The sequence below is a fragment of the Sebastes umbrosus genome, chromosome 19, assembly GCF_015220745.1.
Source record: "Sebastes umbrosus isolate fSebUmb1 chromosome 19, fSebUmb1.pri, whole genome shotgun sequence".
Lineage (NCBI taxonomy): Eukaryota > Metazoa > Chordata > Actinopteri > Perciformes > Sebastidae > Sebastes > Sebastes umbrosus.
The window spans coordinates 18,245,531-18,269,121 of NC_051287.1; the positions used below are offsets into that span (position 1 = coordinate 18,245,531).

At 40.3% G+C, this 23,591-nt stretch overlaps 1 long non-coding RNA gene across 1 annotated transcript in view; it reads left to right on the plus strand.

Moving 5' to 3' along the window:
• LOC119477967 overlaps window positions 1–23,591 on the plus strand; it is a 91,299-nt gene that overhangs the window by 59,216 nt on the left and 8,492 nt on the right. The window lies entirely within an intron of this gene.

Here is a 23,591-nt window from a genome sequence, read left to right on the forward strand (position 1 = left end):
TGCTGCCAGCCAAACACGGTGGCATATCGCTGTGCTTCATAAGCTGAGAAGGGGTGAGGAAAGGAACGATAAAATAGATGAAAGACGGTGAAAATGGGGGGACAAGAACGACATATGCAGCCATAAATCCACATCTGCCCAAGTTATTAGTGTCTCCTCTGACCCTGACAAGCACTCACCATACGATTGATTGCAAAGCAGATCAATACTGGAGTCTGCAGCGGTTACAACAGCAGCCAGCCAAGTGGCCCGAGAGTCACTCTGATCGAGGAGTTTACACTCTCAATCAGATTTTTCTCAAATACCGATTTAGCTTACGGAATGAAAATTCATTCAGTATTAATGAACAATAAAACCACACAGTTTAATTGTGTAATTTAACTTTAATGCACAATTATCCCACTGATTTTCCATATACCAGTATATCAACTTTGTATGAATGAGGAGAGCATGAACGGCAAGTAACCTTTAGCAGTATATTTATTACTGTTAATCTTTTATGTTAGGCTAAAAAGGTCGGGCAATCACATACATACATGCAAGTGCACATTGATGATGGATTACTTTGAACGGCGTAATATTAATTTTTACCTTGTGATCACTGTAACGAAAGACAAAATATTTGCCGCTTTGGTAACCTTCCTCCAATGAATACATGAAACAAACTTAAATACCATATTAACATCATGTTTTCAACATTTTTTCCCCACCATTTCGGATTATCTCAATGAACCAACTCCTAATCGCATAACAGTAGTGGATAAAAAACGCACATAAATTTGCATTTTTCTTTTGCTGATTCTTGTTTTATATTTTTCTTTGCGTTACATTTGGATGGAAACCTGTCTACAGTGATCGTGTTGGCATGCTAATATTAACATTTAGCTCAAAACAGTCTCACATAGCTAGCACAGCTGTAGACTCTTAGTCTTGTTGTTTTGGTGGATGATAGAAACCTTCCTAAGCAATAAACTCTACTTTAGCATTTTAAAACTGGTACAGTCCCAACACTTTTCGCTGTCACATACTATCAACCCTTTTTATCCGAGACTAAATCAGTCCATCCGACAGTGAGAAAACGAGTGCAAACCAGCTGATTAAAATACCATCAAAGGAAGAACTTGGGTGACAGGGCTAAAGAAGAAATGAGAAATTGTGATGATGAATTGTGAATGTACCTCTCGGGCAGTCCAGATATTTAATCTGTACACTTTACAGGCTAATGTGAGACAAAACCATGAAGCGTGCCCTATTTTTTGAGACTTTGAGGAAATTTGGATGGGTGATGAATGTGTGTGTAGATTGTATAGTGGTGGGTAGTAAAGCCTAAGAGTGGATTAAGACTCTTAAAGCTTGGGAAGGCTTTAAATGAGATGATATTAAACTTTGATATGGACCCAAGGGGATGTTAATAACACTGAACGCTTTTAAAATTCTTGTTTCTTTAAATATACTGTTTAATTTAAGGAGGAAGATTTAGAAGGTCGAAACCGCATTAAAGAATGATGCTTCCCATCGGTAATGAACTTTGATAGTGCATTATAATCTCATTTGCTATATTTGACCGCTTAATTAAGCCTCATGACCATTAGAGAGCGGTTGCACAGCAACTTCATAGTCAAGTAGGTCATAACCTTTTTTATTAACATTGTATGTTACAAGACAGAATATGAAAACCTCTAACTATTAATTATTGGGATATGTCACATGAGAACGTAGCATCGTGCGAGAAGAACCAGCCGTATCCACTGTATTTGGATCAGTGGGGTTTTTACTTCTATCTTTAGTGTGCACTTCTTAAGCCATGCTAGCGGTCGGCCCACCACTTTGGTTCAGACTGAGATATCTCAGGAACTATTTGATGGATCGCCAATGAAGTTTGTACAGACATCCGTGGTCTCCCGAGGATGAACCATAATTACTTTGGTGATCCTCTGCCTTTTCCTTTCAAAGCTTTCATGAAGTTAACAGTTTTGGTTTTGAGTGAAATTTCTCAACAGCTGTCAAAGTTGGTACAGATATTCAAGGTCCTCAGAGGATGAATCCTTTGGCGATCCTTTGACTTTTCCTCCAACACTGCCAACAGGTCAACATTCTTGATTATCCAGTAAAGCATCTACGGAATGGATTGGCGCAAACTTTTGGACAGACATTCATGGTTCCCAGATGATTTATTCTATATACTTTAGTGATCCCTGACTTTTTCATCTAACGCCATCATCAGGTCAACATATCTATTTGTCTAATACTTTGCTTTATGTCCAAATTAGGGCTGTCAATCGATTTAAATTGAATCGCGATTACTCGCATGACTGTCTATAGTTCATCACGATTAACCATAAAAAAATTCTATCAGTTCAAAATGTACCTTAAAGGAGATTTGTCAAGTATTTAATATTGTTATCAACATGGGAGTGGGCAAATATGCTTGCTTTATGCAAATTTATGTATATATTTATTATTGGAAATCAATTAACAACCCAAAACAATGACAAATATTGTCCAGAAAATATGCTCAAATCATGACATGGCAAACAAGCCCAACAGGCAACAACAGCTGTCAGCGTGTCAGTGTACTGACTTAACTATGACTTGCCCCTAACTACATGTGATTATCATAAAGTGGGCATGTCTGTAAAGTGGAGACTCGTGGGTACCCATAGAACCCATTTTCATTCACATATATTGAGATCAGAGGTCAAGAGACCCCTTTAAAAATGGCCATGCTGTCTTTTCCACGCCAAAATTTAGCGTATGTTTGGAGCATTATTTAGCCGCCTCATGACAAGCTAGTATTACGCGGTTGATACCAATGGATTGCTTAGGTTTTCTATGATGCCAGGATCTTCACTCTAGTTTTAAAACTGCTACAACCTCTGAAAGATTGAGTAACCCCACGGTGGCCCGACGGATTTTTCAGAATTAAAAATCGTAAGTTGCGTTAATGCATTGAAGAAATCAGTGGTGTCAAAACAAATTTGTGTTAATGTGTTATCATCACGTTAACTTTGACAGACCTGTAGTCCAAATGACACAAAACTAATGACATACCCATCAGCAAAAGAAATTAGCAGATGTTTGCCTGCTAACATGCTAAACTAAAATACTAAACATAAATGTTACACCTGCTAAACATCAGCAGGTTTGCATTGTCATTGTGAGCATGTCAGCATAGCATTCAGCTCACAGCACCTCTGTGCCTCCGTACAGCTGCAAAGAGCTGCTAGCATGGCTGTAGACTCTGTTTTAAGAATAACTAGTAAGCTACCGAAGGGAGGAAATGGACAAGCATGTAAATGATGACTCTGCTAGTACCTCCATTACCACAGCCACTGCTTTCATATATCAAGGAAAAACTCAGAAGCTTTTCAAACCCTTTAAGCAAATGGGCCACTGATTTGTGCATCAATCTATCATGCGGTGCTGTGCAGCACTTTTGTAACACAAACTTTATATCTTACTCCATAGTAACATCAAGGACTTTGGCAGTAATCCACAATATTCTCTCGAGGCAGGCAGGCTGTCAGGAGATGAGGGAGAAGAAAGACAGTGATGGGAAGAAAGAGGAATGCAGCTCGGAGGGCAAATGAGGGTTAAAAAGATGGATTTGTGCGAACGAATATTAAAACAGACAGAAGAGACGGGCGACGTCTACATCAGTTTATTGGTTAATTTACCAAGAATCACTGTCTCTGCTCTGTTCAAAGAGGGGGAATGAAAAAGCTACTGCATATCTGTGTGTAAGTGAGGACCCTGCTCACCTGACAGAGCAGGGAGGGACGAGAGGAGATGGATAGCAGCAGTAAAGTGACAGAAAGCCAGGCACAGAGATGTGTGCTGGTGGAGGAGGAGGAGGAGGAGGGGAGATTTTCATGGGCAGATGATGGATAGTGCAATCCGTTGTCCGGGAGAGAGAAAGTGGGTTGAGTGTGTGTATGTGTGTGTGTGTGTGTGTGTGTGTGTCAGGTTTAAACCGACGGTGACCAGGGAGGCTGAGGGGTCTCAAGTATCAGTTTAGATTGACTACCTGAACATATCACAAAATTATATTACATCCCATCTCTACTGCATCTTCAAAAAACATGTAGATCTTCCCTATAAAGAGAGAAAATTTACTTCAAACTAGGGCTGTCAATCGATTAAAATATTTAATCGTGATTAATCGCATGATTGTCCATAGTTAATTGCGATTAATTGCAAATTAATCACACATTTTTTATCTGTTCAGAATATACATTTTAAAGACAGATTTGTCAAGTATTTAATACTCATCAATATGGGAGTGGGCAAATATGCTTGCTTTATGCAAATGGATGTATATATTTGTTTTTGGAAATCAAGTAACAACACAAAACAATGACAAATATTGTCCAGAAACCCTCACAGGTACTGCATTTAGCATAAAAAATATACTCAAATCATAACATGGCAAAGTGAAGCCGAACAGGCAACAACAGCTGTCAGTGTGTCAGTGTGCTGACTTGACTATGACTTGCCCCAAACTGCATGTGATTATCATAAAGTGGGCATGTCTGTAAAGGGGAGACTCGTGGGTACCCAGAGAACCCATTTTCATCACATATCTTGAGGTAAGAGGTCAAGGGACCCTTTTGAAAATGGCCATGACAGTTTTTCCATGGTGTTTTGTTTTGTAAGTTACGTTAGTTACGTTAGTTACGATAGTTACGATTGTGACGTGTTTTGTAGTGATGTTTGTGACGTGTTTTCCACACTTACGTTACGTTGTTTCTGTACATATTTTGCTTAGTTTAAGTACTAGTTTTAATCCCAACCATGGCGTGAGTGAGTGATTTTGTTGCCTAAACCTAACTGTGGACGTTACTGTAGTTTTGTTGTGTGGTGTACAGATGACTCACAAAAAGCCTGAAATGCGTCCTCATGACGCGCATAACGTCCTTGTAATGTCATGTCATGCCATTGATATGCTTTCTCATGAGATTGGGTTGTATATTTTCACCCTGCAGCTTGCCAAAGCCAAACAGTTTGTTTGTCAGGAAGTGTCCTTGTAAAGACCTAAAATACTAAAATGCAGTGACGGCTATTCTTGACCTAACTCTGATATATTGCTCCTCCACACAACAAGCAGAGAAAAAAATCCCAGGCACATATTTTTTCAGGTGCAGTGATTCTGTTTTCGCTGCTCCTCCATCCTCTCTCCAGAGCCAACAGAGCTAGTGCAAATAAACTAAACAACAAGGTCGGCCAAGAGACATTCATTCCCCTTTGCATACATAGACTAGCTGCCACATCAATCTCGCCCTAAGAAGCCTGTGTGAATACAATTACAATGGCACACACTCTCACTGTAGCTGATAAACGGACCATGAGCACTTCCACCGGCAGGCCGGCTGTGCTTGGAATAAGCTGCCCTACAAGCAGATCCCTATCGAGGGCTGAGACTGTAGCATGCACCCGAATTTGTACTTGATGTCAGTGCCTCGTATACTTGTCCGCTAAACAGGGCAGACAAGCTGCCAGCCGCAGCTTAAATGAGCTGTTTGGTCTGTCTAAATCAGTTATTTGCAATTATGTTAATGTGGCTTTTGACAAATTGTTCAATTTCAAATGACATTTTAACGTTATTTCATATTCACCATCAGGCAGAGGAGGTGTGCTGTTCATTTGGATTGGAATTGTTTCATTTTGTGTCAACCGCATGCCGGGGATAGACAAAATAATGTAAATACCAAAAGTAACGTAATAATCAATATTGCAAACACTACAAAGATGGATCAGTCATCATTAGTTGGCAAGTCAATTTCCGCACCACTCCCAGTATCCAAAGTGTGTTAGGCCATCTCTCAATCATTTCCCACTGAAGATATTCATCTTCAGAAATATGCTTTTACATGATTTAACTTTTTAGAAACTAAACTTTTAAAAAGCGATCAAAAGGCTCCTAATAGCCGCGTTTCCATTCACATATTTTGATGCATATTTTGAAGTATTGCGTAAGAACAGCTGTACAGAAACAGCAAAATTCGATAAAGCTTTTTATGCTCGCTTGAGGTGGTTTTTGCCTTCGAAGAAGAGTTGATGCGCTAAATGGATTATGGTTACGCCTCTGACGAATAAATTCTGACGTAGCAAACATTTAACTCACATGACGGATCAGCTGTTTCTGCTGTCAGCGTCTTCACGGATATTCCCATAACGTGCAAATGCTTGTCTTTGTCTCCGGACAGCATGTACCATGGTTAATACTATAGCTGACATGAAAGAACAATTAAAACTTGCCCGGTTGAAACAAATTCCTGAAGACCTCTCTCCATTTTTCTCTCGTAGATGGTTAGATGGCCAAGCCGACTTGATTTATTATACAGTTCGCAACATCTACTTTTTCTGTTTCTGTTTACTGGCGGATTACAGCCTATTGCTCCAACTTGTGTCCAATCTACGCTATAATTGAGTTTATGCGCTACAAACCACAGACTGTATATAAGAAGTGGACGTAGTCACCGCAACGTCACCCATTGGTTTGTGGACTGCCGTTTTGAAGCCTCAAGTTCGGCAGTTTTTCCGTCGCCATCTTGGTATTTTTGCAACCAGAAGTGACACAAGAGGGTGGAGCTAAGTACAAGCGAACGCTGAATAAGACATTTTTTAGGCGACCAAAAAGCTTATAATTAACTTTCATGAACTGAGAACACAATGTGAAAGATTTAAAGTTGTAAGACAAAAACACGTACAACTCCCAGACCGAACAACGCAGTGGTAGCGACCTGTCAGTCAAAAGGTAGCCACGCCCTAAAGCATACCCTTTGTTGATGGAGTTTGTTTGGCAGATGTCATTATTATTATTTTTTTGACTGATTCATTTTATATATTTAATGCAATTTCTTTGGACAGATGTTCTAGCAATTGGGGTCACAAATAATTTTGCCTCTTTGGAGCTCCATTCACTGCCCTTGTTTATTTCTTTGAAAACTACACACTGTATCAAAGCGGTGATTGACAGTCTGCTTTTTATAGCTGACAAAATCTGCAGTTTACATTATTTTTTTCTATTATTTTCTTCATCCGTTGTAAATCCCCACCTCACCTGCACACCCCCTATGCCACGCTGAATCTATTCTCTAAAAAAGGAAAAGCCGAAGAAAGCCACAAGCAGAGAAGAAAATTGCAAACACTGAGTTAGAATTACTGTTCGAGGATTACATTTAATCTCCAAATGGAGTGCAGGTGTGGTGCTGGTATCCTCACGTGGTAACGCACAGGCTTGCTAGAAGCCTTTCTAGCAATGCTGCCGGGTCACCAGATGTACGCAATTAAAAACTCAAAGGAATGATACTAAAAAAATAAGGTTGTAAAAACCCTTCCCTGAGGTTGAAGTTAAAAGTGTGCGTAGCTCTCCATGGTGCTGAAACCAGACACTCTCCAGAACTGGAAGGAGAACCACGCAGGCAAATGACTGCTGTGAATACTAATGTTGAGAGTGACCTAGACAGAGCATTTGGCAGAGTCTTGGAAAAATATGGCTGACCCTAAATGAGCCCAAGGAGAAACACTGGAGGGAGAGAACAGAGACTTCAAAATAGAGGACAGTAAGTGGGCAGATGGGAAACAGGAATTTAATAGACAGAGAGGGCCGGGGGGAAATGAAACCGACTAATGAAATAAGATGTTAGACAAAGAGAGATAGACAGTATAACTGTACCCGTCAAAAGGTGGGTGTCTTTGTCCGGTGTGTACATGTGTACACCGTGTCTAAAAAGCGAACCTACGTCACGCGGCGTGCCTACCTCCACTTCCTCCTCACCTCCCCGGAGACGTAGGACAGCCCTCATTATTTATCACCAGTGGACATGAGCTTCATTAGAGGGCTAAACCGGGGTTCCTCTCTCTGGTGACTCATCCGCCATCGCTCCATGTGTGTTCTCTTCTCTGCTGGGCAAAGGTGGCTGGATGGTAATTGTCATTCTTCCCCGTTTAACGGGAATCCCCGTTGTCATGTCGTCCACCCACGCCCCCACCCCATGACATTCAGCGCAGCAGTGATATAAATGTGCCGTGGAATCCCGCGAAGATGATGTGGAGGATTAAAGGTCTTAATTCGTCCGCATGACACTACACAGGGAATGGCAAAGCATAGATATCGCCCTGCACGCTCCCTCAACCCATCTATCATCGTGTTCTTCACTTCTTTCTCTTGTTGCTTTGTTCAGACCTCCTCATCAGACACTTGGTATCACTTAATCATTATCCAACTGAATCTGTTCAACCAAGAGGAGTAGAATTAAGCATTTTTGCGCCTCACCAATAGTGAACTCATAATTATTACTTTGCATTAGTTTTTTGGAAAAAAGTTCTAGATGCCACCGACTCAACGTTTGATATCAGCTGCATACAAAGAGATATCCTCCCTGGTGTGTACAGTGAACTGCTTCAGCGGCACAGCAAGTACTTCATACTCTGCATGGTGTTGACAGTGATGAGATGGCCCTTTGCTCTACAAAGGCAGCTATCACTGTCAGGCTCTGTCATCTGTACGTTCCTGAACAAAAGCAGGCTCTCTGAAGCAAAGAAGCGCCGGGGCAAAGCTCCTCCAGCTATAAGGTCAAACAGTCACGTCTTCCCCTGCAGGGCTGTCTTTCACTCACGTAGTACTTGGTGAAGTGTAGTTTCATGTGTGATATATGTATACGCAATTATTTTAGCATCTGGAATAATGCGCAAGTTAGACCAATACGCATAACATGGCTTGTAAGACAAAAACATTTATTGCTCAGTGGCTAAATTGGACAAAATAGGCACATCATAGAAATGCAATTACATATAATACATGCAAATTATGTACATATCATATAATTACATTTACTATTAATCTTAATTTGGGTCTGCTGAACATTAATGTGAAGCTCTGGAGTGCAAATGTTCAGCGTCCTATTTTACACATTTCAGACGGAGCCGCTCACATCAGAGGATATAACACAATTGATTCCATAAATGGTTAAGAAATGTAATATGACAGAATAATCGCTGCTCTTATTGGTGCTCCCCGCAGGCTTTAGCTGCAGCATAGCACGGCAACTAAAGTGCTCTATAGAACAGATTCAAGCAGACACCTTCAGCATCGCCGCGGTGTGGGATTCACAAATTGCAAAAGGCGTCTCATGATGCCTGCGTAAAGTACAGTAGTACGTAATTAAAACCCGGTGGTGTGGAGGGAGAATGAAAGCTGAAAAATGTACCACAGTAGCTCCAGTACCTGCAGCAGTTTAAACATTAGCTGATGTTTAAATTCAACGTTAGAGCGGCAGACGGAAGCCTTTCTTGTGAAATACCAATACTGAATATAAATGTGTTCCAACTTCGGCAGAAAATTGGGTGTAAATGTAGGACCTCATCGCTCGAAGTGTGAAGGAAATTATCTGAAATGCAATTACTTTCACTCATAATATTGGTGAGTGAAGTGAGCATGTTCCATGTCTCCCAAATATCCCAAAGTATTACAGTCAGGCTGTGATGAAATGATCTCTATAAGTCAATTACAGATGAAAAGTAAATTAACAAAATCTTCATATTAATTTAAAAGGCCTAGCGCTCTAATATGAGGCCAACACATTCCCATCTATCATATTTCTAGTTTAAGCTCCATCAACATGTCATACGTATGACCTCAAATGTATTGGGATGAAACAAATATGCAAAGTAAGTAATATCTACCTATAGCTGTATTAATGCAGTAAAACGTACAGTTCCCTCTGTAACTAGGGCATATTGGGAGGTACTGTCGAACACAACATCAAACTCTTGTGAGAAATTCACAATAGCCACGACCTCCAATATTTGACCATCTGACCTGTGTTTGACGTCATAATAACGGTAACCATGAACAGGAAATAATAACTAAAATAATCTCATGTTGGCTCTTGTGGACTCAGTGGCCAGAGAGTGAGACAGAAGGAAGTGAAGGAAGCTGGAGAAAGGGCAGGCACGGATGACTTTGAGAATAGACACCTTCTTGGAATCCATGACAGGATACAATAAAGTACTTTTTCAAAAAAATGACTTGCTCCCGCACACGCTCTTCTCTGCTTTATTAGTCATCAGGACATTAAGAAGATAAAATGGTGGTGTGTGTTCTTTTAAACACCACCAAATCAATGTGATTGGATGATTGGAAGTGTCTGCCATCCCTATTGGTTGAGGAAGTGACATCGTCACATATCCATTGCACCTTGAAAAAAAAAACGGAAGAGAAGAGAAGAAAAATACAATGTCAAACAAAGAACATCAAATATACATCACTATTGAAGGAAAATACTAATAATCTTACCAATTTTACCGGGTTTTTTTCATGGTGCAATGGATATGTGATGATGTCACTTCCTCAACCAATAGGGATGGCAGACACTTCCAATCATATACATATTGGAGGGGATCTACTCCCAGCATCACAAACAATTTAAGAATGTGCCTGTTTTCCTCTCCTTGAAGAATACAATGAAGTATCAGACTTTACTTGGCAATATATTGTCTAAATCTACATGTAGACCCCCATCAGAAGGCGTACATTGAAAATGGTCCCCCAGTGTTGCGTAAGTGATTACGGGCCTGTTCTGTGACGCACTACATGTAATCTAGAGAAGAAAAAGTACAATAGAAATTCTCAAATATAGTACAAGTATTTCAATCAAAACTGCATTTAAGTCAACATACCTATTTTAAAACGTTTGGTGTTTCCAAACCTTTGTTTCTTGTCTACGCGGAATGGTGAATCAATACTTTGATTCACTGGCTCGATATGATGTGATCCATCCAGTAAAAACAAAAAAAATCAAGTCAAGGAAATTTAAAAAATCGACATGCCATGTACATCCGTCAGTCGCAGTGTAAGCAGGTGAATTTACGGTGTTGTTAAGGGTGATATAACTCTAACAGGGCAGTCCTCCAATCTCATTACTGCTCCAGAATCACCTCTGAGACTAATGGTGTGTGTGTGTGTGTGTGTGTGTGTGTGCGTGCGTGTAAGTAAGAGCGAGGGAAGAGGGAAGGCCTTCTCCGTACGTGACGCCCATGTCTATCCCCACCTTGTCTCACCTTGGTACTGCAGCGCACCCCCCCTCCTCCATTCGCTCCTCTTCTCCACCCTTCCCTCCATACTAAATCGCTCGTAACATCGGCTCCCAGGTGACATATTTCCACTATGGGGGCTTAATGGATTCCTGCGCTCTCTGGTTGGCTGAGGAGCAGTGGTTTGATTCTCTGAGATGTAACGGCGAGGCTGGTTAAAGAGCTGATGGAAGGGGGAGAAGGTGTAAAATGAGGAGAGATGGAGAGGGGAAAGTGGAAGAGATGGGAAGAAATGGGAAGAAAAGTGGAGGAGAAAAGCAGAAATAGCTAATGTGTAATGGAGGAAAAGGGCACAGGTTGATGAGGCATCTGCAGGAACAGATGATAAGAGTCATGGTCAAAGTAGTAGGTGAAAGAGGCACTGATCTGTTCCACTTTGTAGCTTGATTGTCCGATGTATATTTTACACTGGAGTTCTCTGTATAGAAATGTGTAGATTGCATATGAAGACGGTTATAAAAGCATTTCTTTAAAGGTATAATCCCTAAGATTTTCATGGTATAAAACCCCGTTTTTCATACTATTTATGGTTGCCATTTTTTCAACAATAGCTATTCAAAATATTTATATTCTGTAATTAATTCCTTATATAGTAGTTTTCATTGTTAGTGGCGGAGTTCACGATTCTGATTCAAACTGCCTTCGCATTCACAACACATTACTCTTTGTAATTTTACGTAACTTTTGACGTGATGATGGCACTAGATAACATGTCAGGGGATCACAAAAGTCATTCAGATAAATTGTCTGGGTGCCACAAATGTCTGTGCAAAACATTGTGCCAATCCACCCGGTAGATGTTGAAATATTTCACTGGATAAGTAAAAACTTTGACCTGCTGGTGCTGCTAGGTGAAAAGCCCAAGTACCACCAAAGTCATTCGGATTCATCCTCTAGGGACCATGAATATGTGTGCAAAATGTCATGCCAATCCATTCTATAGTTGTGGAGATATTTCAGTCTAGACAAAAATGGTCGACCAACACTGCCAATGGCTTAAAATCATGCATTGTTGCTGACCATTTTTCAGAGCATAAGTTTTGAATAAGGCTGCCACTTATTAATATTTTCATGATTGATATTGTCAAATTGTCCTCAAATAGCTATTTATTTGTTTCTTGTTTGTTTCTTCACCAACAGTCCATACCTCCCAAACTATTCAATTTACCATGATATAAAAGAAAAAAAAGTTGCAATTCCTCACATTTAAGAATCAAAATCAACATGTTTGGCATTTTGCTTTAATTGCAAATATTGTTGCAGATTGATTTTATTTTCATTGATAAATGGATTAAACAACTAATCATTTCAACTGTAGTTTTAGATTTTTCCACGCTCAAGATAGGTTATCCAGCACATTTTAGTTAAATTTTTTAAAGAGGAGCTGTTATGCTCATTTTAGGTTTGATAAGCCCAGTCTGCTCTAAGTCTGTTGTGATTGGTCAACAGAACCATACTCTTCAGACTCCGCTCCAGCTCGGCTTTGCAACTACCTTTGTTTGAGTGCGTGCCAAACTAGCCGCTAAGCAGGTATTATGCAAATGTGTTACCTGGTGACATCACCACGTTTTGGAAGAAAAGATGTGACTCCAAGCGAGGCGTTTCAGGCAGTTCAGGAGCAGTGTTTCTGTGGGGGAGATTAACTTCCTTTGGCCTGGACTTTGGGCTCTGCAACTTTGCAGACCATTTACATGCACAAAAATAACTGTATAACACATTAAAGGAAAGGGGGAAAAAAAACACAAAAGCATAATAGGTCCTCTTTAACAAAGTAAGTTTTTAAAGTTTTGTTAATTAAGCAGGGACCATTTTGAAAACTATATCATTTAAGGACCCTTCGACGTCTGACATTTCAGAGTGAGCTGCCGAAAAGCATTGCCTTAATGAGCTAATGAGTTTTTGGAAAATCAAACTCCAAAAACATGAACAAACACAGAGGCTGTGAAAAGGGTGATGCAAATTTTTGTTCAGTAAAAAGGTTACTGCTTGGCAGCCAAATCTAAAATCTCTGATGTTGTCCTTGAATACACTGACAGGAACATTTTAAAAAATGGTCTACGCTCAATGGCATTACCTCAAGACAAGAAGAGCACTTGAAGGGTACTTACAACTTCCATAAGCTGTAAAAAAAAAAAAAAAAAAAAAAGGGATAGGTACACCTCTGCCAAGCTGTGATTATGATGTTCTGGGTATGCTTGCATCATATAAAACTGCAAAACAATCTAAGACACCGTAAAAAGGCTCATTATTTTTTTCAATATTTATGACTACAACAGCATGAATGCGTTATTTGCAGATCCAGTGGGACTCTATCTCCTGCAGCGTTAGCAGGTATTAGAATGTAAACAAATTTGAGTGGTTCTTTGGGAAGTGTCCACTGGGTATATTTAAGCTTTGCCCGGAGTGAATGGAGCTCGACTAGCGGTGTTACGCTGCAGATGAATGAGAGGCTGAGGCAAGGACTGGCTGTCCTCCCAGAGGCTGAATGATGAATTATGGAAGCCTGTTTGTCTCTGTTTACTCAGACAAATGTACCCGTGCTTACTTCATTCACTTCTAGTGTGCATGTGAAAGAGAAAAAGAGAAGGAAAAACGCTAAGGGTGTACAAATGAAAGCTCATTGATATCACCAGACATCAGCTGACAATAGATTTTCCCTTCTCACTCTCACAGACACACCACCCATATTTGGAGAACTCTGTTTGCGCATAACCAAAAACCATCTGGAACAATGTGTCCTTCGCAGGGAGGCTGGTGATTTACTGTAGCTCCAGGGACATCATGATGAAGCTGAATGTGATGCAGCTCTCTATACGCTGCACAACCACGGCAGACAGAGGGCGAGACAGCTGGAGATACAGGCAGGTATACAGGAATGTGTAGTGATAGAGAAGAGCTGACAGACAAATAGAAAGAAAAGCAGAAACAGGGTGGAAACAAACAGGCACACACACAGACTGTGATGTGTGAAGTGACATATGGATGGAAAAAACAGATAAAACACAAAAAAAGCTTGTAGCATGCATGTATAGCGCGTGACACTGTATGCAGCAGCCCCTTAAAATCACTTCTTGCATAACTGGATACATTTGTCATACATCAAATGTGAGACGAGCATTTGCACTAAGCCAAGAGAAAGTGTATATACAAAAATAATAGCTGCTCGATTCTTAAAGAAAGACTCTGAACGACCTTTCATAAAACAAAACTCAGAAAACTTTGAGTTTTTAAGCCATGCTAGCAGAATGGCTCTAGGGATGGTAATGTCAGTCCGTCGCTTGGTCAACGGTGATCCAGATCATCTGCGTATCCTCGTACAGCGGTTCGTATGATACCTTACGAAAAGTTATTCATCGTTTTTTTGTGCATTTTCTTACGAATGTCCAACAATATGCGACGCACGTGTCAATTTCTGCTTGTTACATGCATATAGTCTTTTCAAAATAATCATCCGTCTTCACAGGAAACATCGTGGTTAGGTTTAGGCAACAAAAGTACTTAGTTAGGTTTAGGAAAAGACTGACTTGGTTATGTTTAGGCAACAAAACTGTTTAACTCCGGAAGTGGCGTAAATAAAATATGGAAGTTATGTGACTGCAACAAAACAACTTGGTTAGGTTTAGGCAACAAAACTACTTAGCTATGTTTAGGAAAAAATTCTGGTTTGGTTTAAAATAACTCCGAAAGTGGAAGTTATTACGGAAATTTACTTGACAAACAAATAAATGTTGGCTTCTGGTTTCACACGGGGGTACAAACACCGGTCTACAGGGTGTATGTCCGGTGTTTTTTGACCCACCCATCCACCCCGACCTCCTCCCTATGCGTCGTTTGTTGCTCTTCATACTTCCTGGTTCACAATTAAGTAAATTATACACAAATAGATTTTGTGGGAAACACACAAATTATAGCGCATTACTTTTCGTAGGTATAGCTACAAATGGTGTATGAAAGCAGCCTGATCTAATAGTTATTTTTCAAACATTCATCACAGTCTCAGCGGATGAATCCTCCCGACATTGGGTGATCCCCTGAGTTTTCCTCAAGCGCCACCAGCAGATCAGTTTTCACTTGTCGTGAAATATCTCAACGTCTGTTAGATGTATTGGTACAACATTTGGTACAAACATTCTTGGTTCACAGATGATGTATCCTGAATACTTTGGTGATCCCCTGTCTTATTTTCTAGCACCACCACGAGGTTGAGATTTTTGCTTTTAAGTGAAATGCATTAATTTCCCGCTCAGGATTAAGTGTAATAACTTCGGTGATCCCTTAACTCATCTAGCGCCATCATCAGGTCAAAAATATTCATTTGTTTATACTTTGCGTTTACTAATTCGAAAATGTCAGCATGCTAACACCCTAAAATATAATGTTGCACCTACTCTACATCAGCATGCTGGCATTGTTATTTTGAGCATGTTAGCATACTAATGTTTGCATTTAGCTCAAAGCACCAGTCTACCTAAGTACAGCCTTGCAGAGCTGCTAGTGTTGACTCTTAAAATCCTTAATTTGGACAATAGAATAAAGATTTTTGAGATACCAAAATATTTTTAAGTTAATATATAAATAGTAATGTAAAAAAAAAAAAAGGAAATATAAGAATATCAGCCAATTTATTGTTATATTGATATCGGGCACTTTTATGTAAACTTGCTCAGACAGGCAAAACAGATTGAAATACAGGCAGAAAGAAAGCCAGACAGACAAATGACACACAGAAAATAGATACTGGCGAACAAACAGACAACAAATGGGCAGATAGATACACAGACTGACAGGGCCGACAGCGAGATGACAAAGGGCACATTGATCTGATTTCAACCCCTTTGCTTCCCAGCTCTCTGCTCTGTCTCGCTGCTCAGCTGGGGAAAGGTCATTTCTCTCTGACTTGGGTTTCTCACTCACCGTGGCCTAATGCCTCTGAGGGCAGCCCTGCCAAAATGCCTCAGATCTCTGTGGGTTGGCAAACAATGAGAGGGAGAGACAATTTCTACTGTAGGAAGCCGGGTTTTCCTGCAACGTAAACAGAAATCGGAAGAAAGCCGCGGGCAGTGAGAGTATAATGGAAAAGGGGAGAGAGGAAAATGTTAAAGGACAGGATTAGTAAGCTATGAATGAACCCCATGAATGAGATGGTGGCTGAATGTGGAGTTGTTGGACAGCAGAGAGGGGACAAAAAAGAGGAGAGGGAGAGTGAATACATACAGCAATGAAACATGGAGGGAAGGAGGCAGGCGCTGACAGCCCATCCAGCACACAGTCGAATGAACAGGCAGGCGGATTGTGAGAGGAGAGAGTGATAAACGAGCGGTCTCCGGGACACTGGTTGGGTGAGCTATGGGAGACCCTGGTGCTGACAGACTGTCCACTCCCTTAGACCTTAACACTGGTACACACACTTCACACACACACACACCAGTTTCAAGGGGAAGGACATTGCTACAGTCCATGTTGATGACAGCGCCTTATAAAAAATGGAACAGTATTTACAGTATTGCTCTGGCTAACAGAGTGGGACGCACACACATGTGAACCTGTGGTCATTCATAGACACTGAAACATATTTAAAGGTCCCATATTATAAAAAAGTGAGATTGTCATGTTTTTTTATTATAAAGCAGGCTTAAGTCCGATATAAATACTGTGACAGTATCAAAACACTCAATCCACAGGGAAATACACACAGCCCGTATTCAGAAACTCTGCATTTGAAACAAGCTGTCAGGATTTCTGCTCATTCGTGATGTCACAAATATACAATATTTAGACCCTTGACACAATTTTAAACATAAACATTATAAATGTGTCTCAGTTTATTCCTGGTTGTAGTGTATGTGAATGTCATCAGCCGACAGGAAGTACACATGGACCCAAGCTGTTGCCTAGCAACGCAATTCTGTTGCAATTCCGTCAAAATGCGCTAAAACAGAGCGTTTCAGACAGAGAGTAAATACAGGCATATTCAGGCTGACAGCATGAGGAAAATAAAGTTTTTTTTGAACATTACAGCATGTAAACATGTTCTAGTAGAAACACAAAATACAAGTATGAACCTGAAAATGAGCACGATATGGGACCTTTAAAGGAACAGTGTGTAACATCTATTAGCAGAAATTAAATATAATATTCATAACTATATGTTTTCTTTAGTGTATAATCACCTGAGACTAAGAATCATTGTGTTTTTGTTAGCTTTGAATGAGCTCTTCATATCTACATAGGGAGTGGGTCCTCTTCACTGAGTCTGCCAATGTTGCTCCACCATGTTTCTACAGTAGCCCAGAATGGACAAACCAAACACTGGCTCTAGAGAGAGCCTTGCACGCTTTTACATTACCTGAAGGCCGCCGTAGTTCTCCGACACGCTTGTGAAACTGGTAACGTGAGCCGCAGAGTGCAAAACCGTGGTCCCGCCAGCCGCCGTTTTACACAGTCTTGGAAAGGGAGGAGTGAGCGGAGTTGGCTGCAATCTGCAACCACACCACTAGATGCCGCTCAAATCCAACGCACTGTACCTTTAACATAATCTGTAGAAAAACACGGATCTAATATTGGTGACATTTTGAATATTAGAGTAGTTATTTTTGCCTTTTATATTTGACCATAATACACATTAGAAGAAGTGAGACTACAGCCTCTAATGGAAAAAAAATCTTTGGTTGCTTTTCTTACCGACTTTAATAAAGTCAGAATGCTTCTATACTGAACTGCATCTCAAGGTATTTTTACATTACGAGTTCCTGCTTCTTTTCCAATATCCTCTTTTTTCAATCAGTAACTTTTCTCCTCCCTTCCACCGCGGTACATCTTTCCGTCGTGAGTGAAGATTTTCTTGTCGAAATCAGAGCTCTCATCTAGTTTTATGAGGTCTGGTTGCAGAAATGGATTCTGATGTTTCATATCCTGAAAATATCATGTCCCATGTTTCTGAGGGTTTCTTCTCAAATAGTAGCACGCCAGGTTTAATAGAGACTCTAAATTGATCTAAATTGGAGATGTTTGTTTGTCAAGTGATAGACATCTGTTGAAGGTTTTTATTTGCCTTCAGTGAGAGAATTCAGCTTCACATGGCCCAAAATATGTGGGAAAAGTAACTGAACTATCAGAAAACAAGAGACTTACTTTAACATCATTGCCAAATTGGCAATGATGTTAAAGTGTGTTTCTATAAACAGCATTTCCACCTCTTCAGCTGTGTGCTGCTAAACTAAAAGTACCAACCCCAGAATACACAGGTCTGTGTGATCAAACCTGAAGAAGCCTGGTGTAAAAATACATTATTCACGTCATTGCAGTCATTATTTGCTCTTTTTGTGGCTCTATCAAGTACGTGGGAGTATTCCTGTTGTGCATATTCAAAAACCTGTGACCCTGTTTCTATCTGGGGAAAAGTTATTCGCTTTTAGCAGCTGCAAAGCCCGGTGACGTACTTGGGCAGCGAGGTGCTCTCACCTCGTGTTCCCAATCTTCAGCGTTAGCAGGATATTATTAGCCTGGCAGGAAGCTGAAAGCAGCTCTGCCCCAGACCTTATGCTGGATCAACCAGCAGCTGTGACTCCATCTTTGTTTTCATCCTGACCCCCGATGCTGTGCGCCTGTGAACGTATTACACAGTACACGAACCCGCACTCCCACACACAAATCTGTAGCCAGATTGTTTCTGGGTTTCTGCAGACTCATATCCCACACAGTACTTTTTTTTCTTTTCTGTTGTACATCTCCAAACTTGTTTTAGTGAGGCTTTAAAGCTCAAAAGAAAGGGGGCAGTTTGAGATGTGATGTGGAATGAAACGATATCAAATCAACTTAAAGTGCGCTGATAAGAGATTTTGAGTGTTTCTATCAGCTCACCATCCTGCTAATTATAAATTGTATTCTCTTGTGTGGATTGTAGTTGACCTTTACAACAGTAGAGATGACAGTTTTTTCCAGCTAGAAAAATGTGTGAATGGGCGTTTTTTTATTCTTGGATACTGGCGGTACAGGTTGTTGCTGCCGACATTATAGACATTATAGATAAAGTGACATTTCTGCGTTAAAATGTGGGCTGCATATTGTTTACTACTTAATTGTTGACAGACATTTGCACAAACACAACAGGCCTAGTGATGAATTTATCTTAACGCCCTCCTGCACAAATAAGTAAGGAGATTATACCTGACTTTATTAGATAGTACCTCCCACGACTGCAATGGAATTAGTTTCTACAGAAGAGGAAAAAAAGCGAGGACTCATAGAATAAGTTTTTCCATGACATAAAACAGACAATAACTAAAATATGCATTTTGAGAAATGTTCTTGTATTTCAGTAAGGAGACCCAGAAAAGTGAAGAAACCCATAGAATACATCAGACAGAACAGAATTCACCTCGACAAAATATAAATATGTTTTAGAGAAATTCTGTAATACAAATTAAGTGTTAAATTGTGGTGGTTTTGACTCCTGTCCATTTTTTATTCAAATTTTCCTTCAGACAGTCTACTTCTTCCTTTTTTGTCCTGTGATCATAACCAGTGCAGAAACCTGTGTGGTGGGCGAACGTTTCTCTTGTTATTCCTACGTCCTCGTGTCCTGTTTCCGTGGTTGCATATTAACTCATTTCCAGTCAGACAGTAGCACTCTAGAAATATTCCCTCACTCACAACACTGAGGTGCTTACAGCTTGGCTGCAAATTCTACACCTCTTTCAGCATGTTGTCGATGGAAATCAGGTAATCAGGTGGTAGTTGACTATATGAGTGTTTCAGTGATGTGAAGGTGTTTAAGTGGTGTGTGAGAGTAGTTCAGTCGTGCACAGATTGAATTCTGTAATAGCGCTTCAGTCGTGTACACAGGGGGGTGTTACATTTATTGTAAATGTTTAAGCACCTCATTTACTGTTTGTCTGAGAGGTGTGTTATGTAACGTAAAATATGATATGAATCATCACCTCGGTGTCCTCACATACTATAAAAAAAACAACCTGGAGGCAACAGCTGCATGTTGATAGTGTCTCTACTGGAACAACAGACAATCTCATTTTTTGTCTTATCGCTCCATCTCGTACAGGCCCGAGGCGGCAGTGATCAACTGACTCACGCTGAGACAGATTGAAGCCGAGACGAAAAAAAGGAAAAAAATCTAGAGATAACGGACAACCTTAAATTACTGGACCCTACGGAGCCAGGAGCTGATGGAGCAAGCTGTTGGAAAGGTTTCTGTGAAAAATTACTACTGTCCTCTAGTGGATGTTGTATCTCTGACACAAATCAAATCTACTTGGCATTTAGTTTCTATGCATGACAAAACAAACTTATCAATGTTTGGTTATTTAAAATTCAGCTCTCTTGATTTGCCACTTACAGTAAGATTCAAATTTCATTCTGTTTTTTCAACATGTACTGTATAAGAAGCTGATGTAGTCACCGTGACATCTCCCGTTGGTTTGTGGACCGCCGTTTTGAAGCCTCGATTTCTGCATTTTGGCCATTGCCATCTTGGTATTTTTGCAACCAGAAGCGACACGAGAGGGTGGAGCTAAGTACAACTGATTGATGAATAAGACATTTTTAGGCAACCAAAAAGGTTATAATTAACTTTCATGTACTGAAACACACTGTGAAAGGATTAAAGTTGTAAGACGAAAACGTGGACAACTCCCAGACCAGACAACGCCGTGGTAGTGACCTGTCAATCACAAGATAACCACGCCCTAAAGCATACCCTGCTTTATGGTCTATTTGACTCTAAATGGGACCATAATTTACTAAATGAACATCATGCTGTATTGAAGAAGACTTGAAACTAGCGATTGAGACCATAAACTCATGTATACAATGTTTACTGAGGTAATAAATCAAGTGAGAAGTAGGCTCATTTTCTCATAGACTTCTATACAATCAGACTTCTTTTTGCAACCAGAGGAGTCGCCCCCTGCTGGCTGTTAGAAAGAATGCAATTTTAAGTCACTTCCACATTGGCTTCACTTTTCAGACCAGTGTTTCAGACTTGTTTTGCACAGTGCAATTATTTCAGGATGAGCTTTTGGTTAAAGCCTAAAATGTAGTGTGATTTTTGGCTTTATTGGAATGTTTATTGGAACGAGTTCTGCAGTTGATGGTTATTTTCATTATTGATTAATCAATTAGTCTGCGAAATGTGAAAGAATAGTGAAAAATGTAGTTGTACCGATACCAGTATCGGAATTGCCTCCGATACAGCCTAAAATGCTGGATCAGGTATCGGCAAGTTCACGAGTCTATGCATCGATCCCATATCACGTTATCAATATCATTTATCAACTCATTTACGCTACACAGGGACAACAACAACAAAACATGACACTCGCTACCCGATTCGTACATCCTGCCCGATTGGTACTGTGCATGTGCAACTCTCAACAGAGAGTTAAGGTACATTTTGAACAGATAAAAAATGCGCAATTAATTTGCGATTAATTTGCGATTAATCCCGATTAACTATGACAATCATACGATTAATCGCGATTAAATATTGTAATCGATTTACAGCCCTAATCATAACACATCCATACTATCCATATATTTGTTGTTAACGCACTGGTATCGGAACGGTACTCCGTATCATAGTAGCCTCTAGGATGCCAGATCTACTTTATGGACATATATCTGTAACATTATTTTGTTTTTGTTATAGCTATCTGATAAATCTGCATCGTCTCCTTTGGCTTGTTCTTGTTGCGCTTTTATCTGCAGTGTTTTGACAGCGAGGCAAATTAAAGTGATTACACAACCCACTTGAAAATACTTTATGCACCTTTTGATCGACGCACAGCAGGAATTATTTCCAAAAATATTTTTTAACATTCAGAAAAATTCTGAAGGTCTTCAATTTTTAGTGCTCTTTCAATGTTCCCACTTTATTCAAGTGAATAGATATATCGTTTTTTTCATGAAATGCAAATTCTTCTCTACTGTTCTACGCAGCTCTAAAATGAACAGATTTACCTTAAATGACACCCGGTGCCGTAGTTTGGAAAATCACATCTATCGAGAGCTTTTTCACTTAGAAGGGAGCATGTTGGGATGGGCTGCTGCTGCTGCTGCTGCTGCTGCTGCTGCTGCTGCTGATGCTGCCGCCTCTGTCCTGGAACAAAGTGTCACATGTTATGGATGTCAGAGGCATACTGAGAGGGAAAGGTTTACACAAGTGGTAGCTGCGGGCTGATGGAGCTCTGAACTCGAGGGTAGTGAAGAGAAGTGACTGCGGCAGAATGATTTCAGCTGCAAGGCCTAAAAAATCAGTCCGAAATGGTTCCCGTGCTTCTGTGGAGAATCCCAAATCCAACCTAAACCCACAACCCAAGTTATATTTTGTTAGGACTTCATCTGTCTCAGAAAAAAAGCAAAAATACTCTCACACAGCCTTCTCCCTCCGAATTCTTCTTTAATTTCCTTAGGTTAATTCCATTTTCAGTCAAAATGTTGGAATAAAAGAAGAATCATAGCAGTGGGACACAGAAAATTAAGTGAATAGTTGATGGAAATCAATGATGTTTCGTGTTTTTGTGTATAGCTTTGGAGGACGATAAGTAAATACTATTTTTATTACTAAACAATTAGATTAGTTTGTAAAATGTGACCAGCTCCTATGTTACATATTATATCATATATTATTATTATTATTATTATTATATACATTACCTTCATGTAATGATTTTAAGTTCAGTAAGTGGTGCTAATACATTTTCATAAGGGGACCTTTCTGTGTGTTGACACTCTATTTTTGTGTTCACGCATCACAGAGGTACTTTCACTACGGCAACAAAAAGTGTGACCCACTTACCTGTTTAAGTCCTTTTGTCCCCATTTTCCAAAAGCCTGTAGGCAGGGAAAGAAGAATGAGAGGCGATGAAACGAGAAGGAGGGAGGGAAAAGAGTGGCGCTGTATGGATGGAAAGATGGAAAGAGAGACGTATACTGTATAGTTCCTGGACCGTTACATATGACCTTCTATAAATCAAACTGTCCGTCTGTTTGAGGGCAGAAACTTCCCCTTGTCGCCCCTCTTCCCCTGCCTCATTTTCCCATAAATGGCTCTCCAAATCTCTTGCTGCCTGTCGTAGTAATTCAGTCCAGAGTGGGGTCATTGTTCGCCAACACACCAGCACTGTGGCACTTCTTGTTCACTGTCAACCTTGCCTTTCTGTCCGAAATACTCTAATATCCCAGGAGCCTGTACTCATTCACCCCGTTTTTTGGCTCTTTGCTTTCTTCCTTGTGATGTATTGATCGAGGCTGGTGCCACTTATTCCCCTCTCGTTCTCTTCTCCCTTCCTGTGACCTAAATTCCCCCCTGCATGCTCATTAATTAGCTGATGCAAGTCTGCGTTCCCCAGGGAGGGTGGGGGATTGGAAAAGCTCATTATAGGACACATCAATAAGGTGGGATTAATCATCCATTGGTATGTGTGATCCGTGTATGTGTGCGTGCGTGCATACGTGCGTGCATGCGTGCGTGCGTGCGT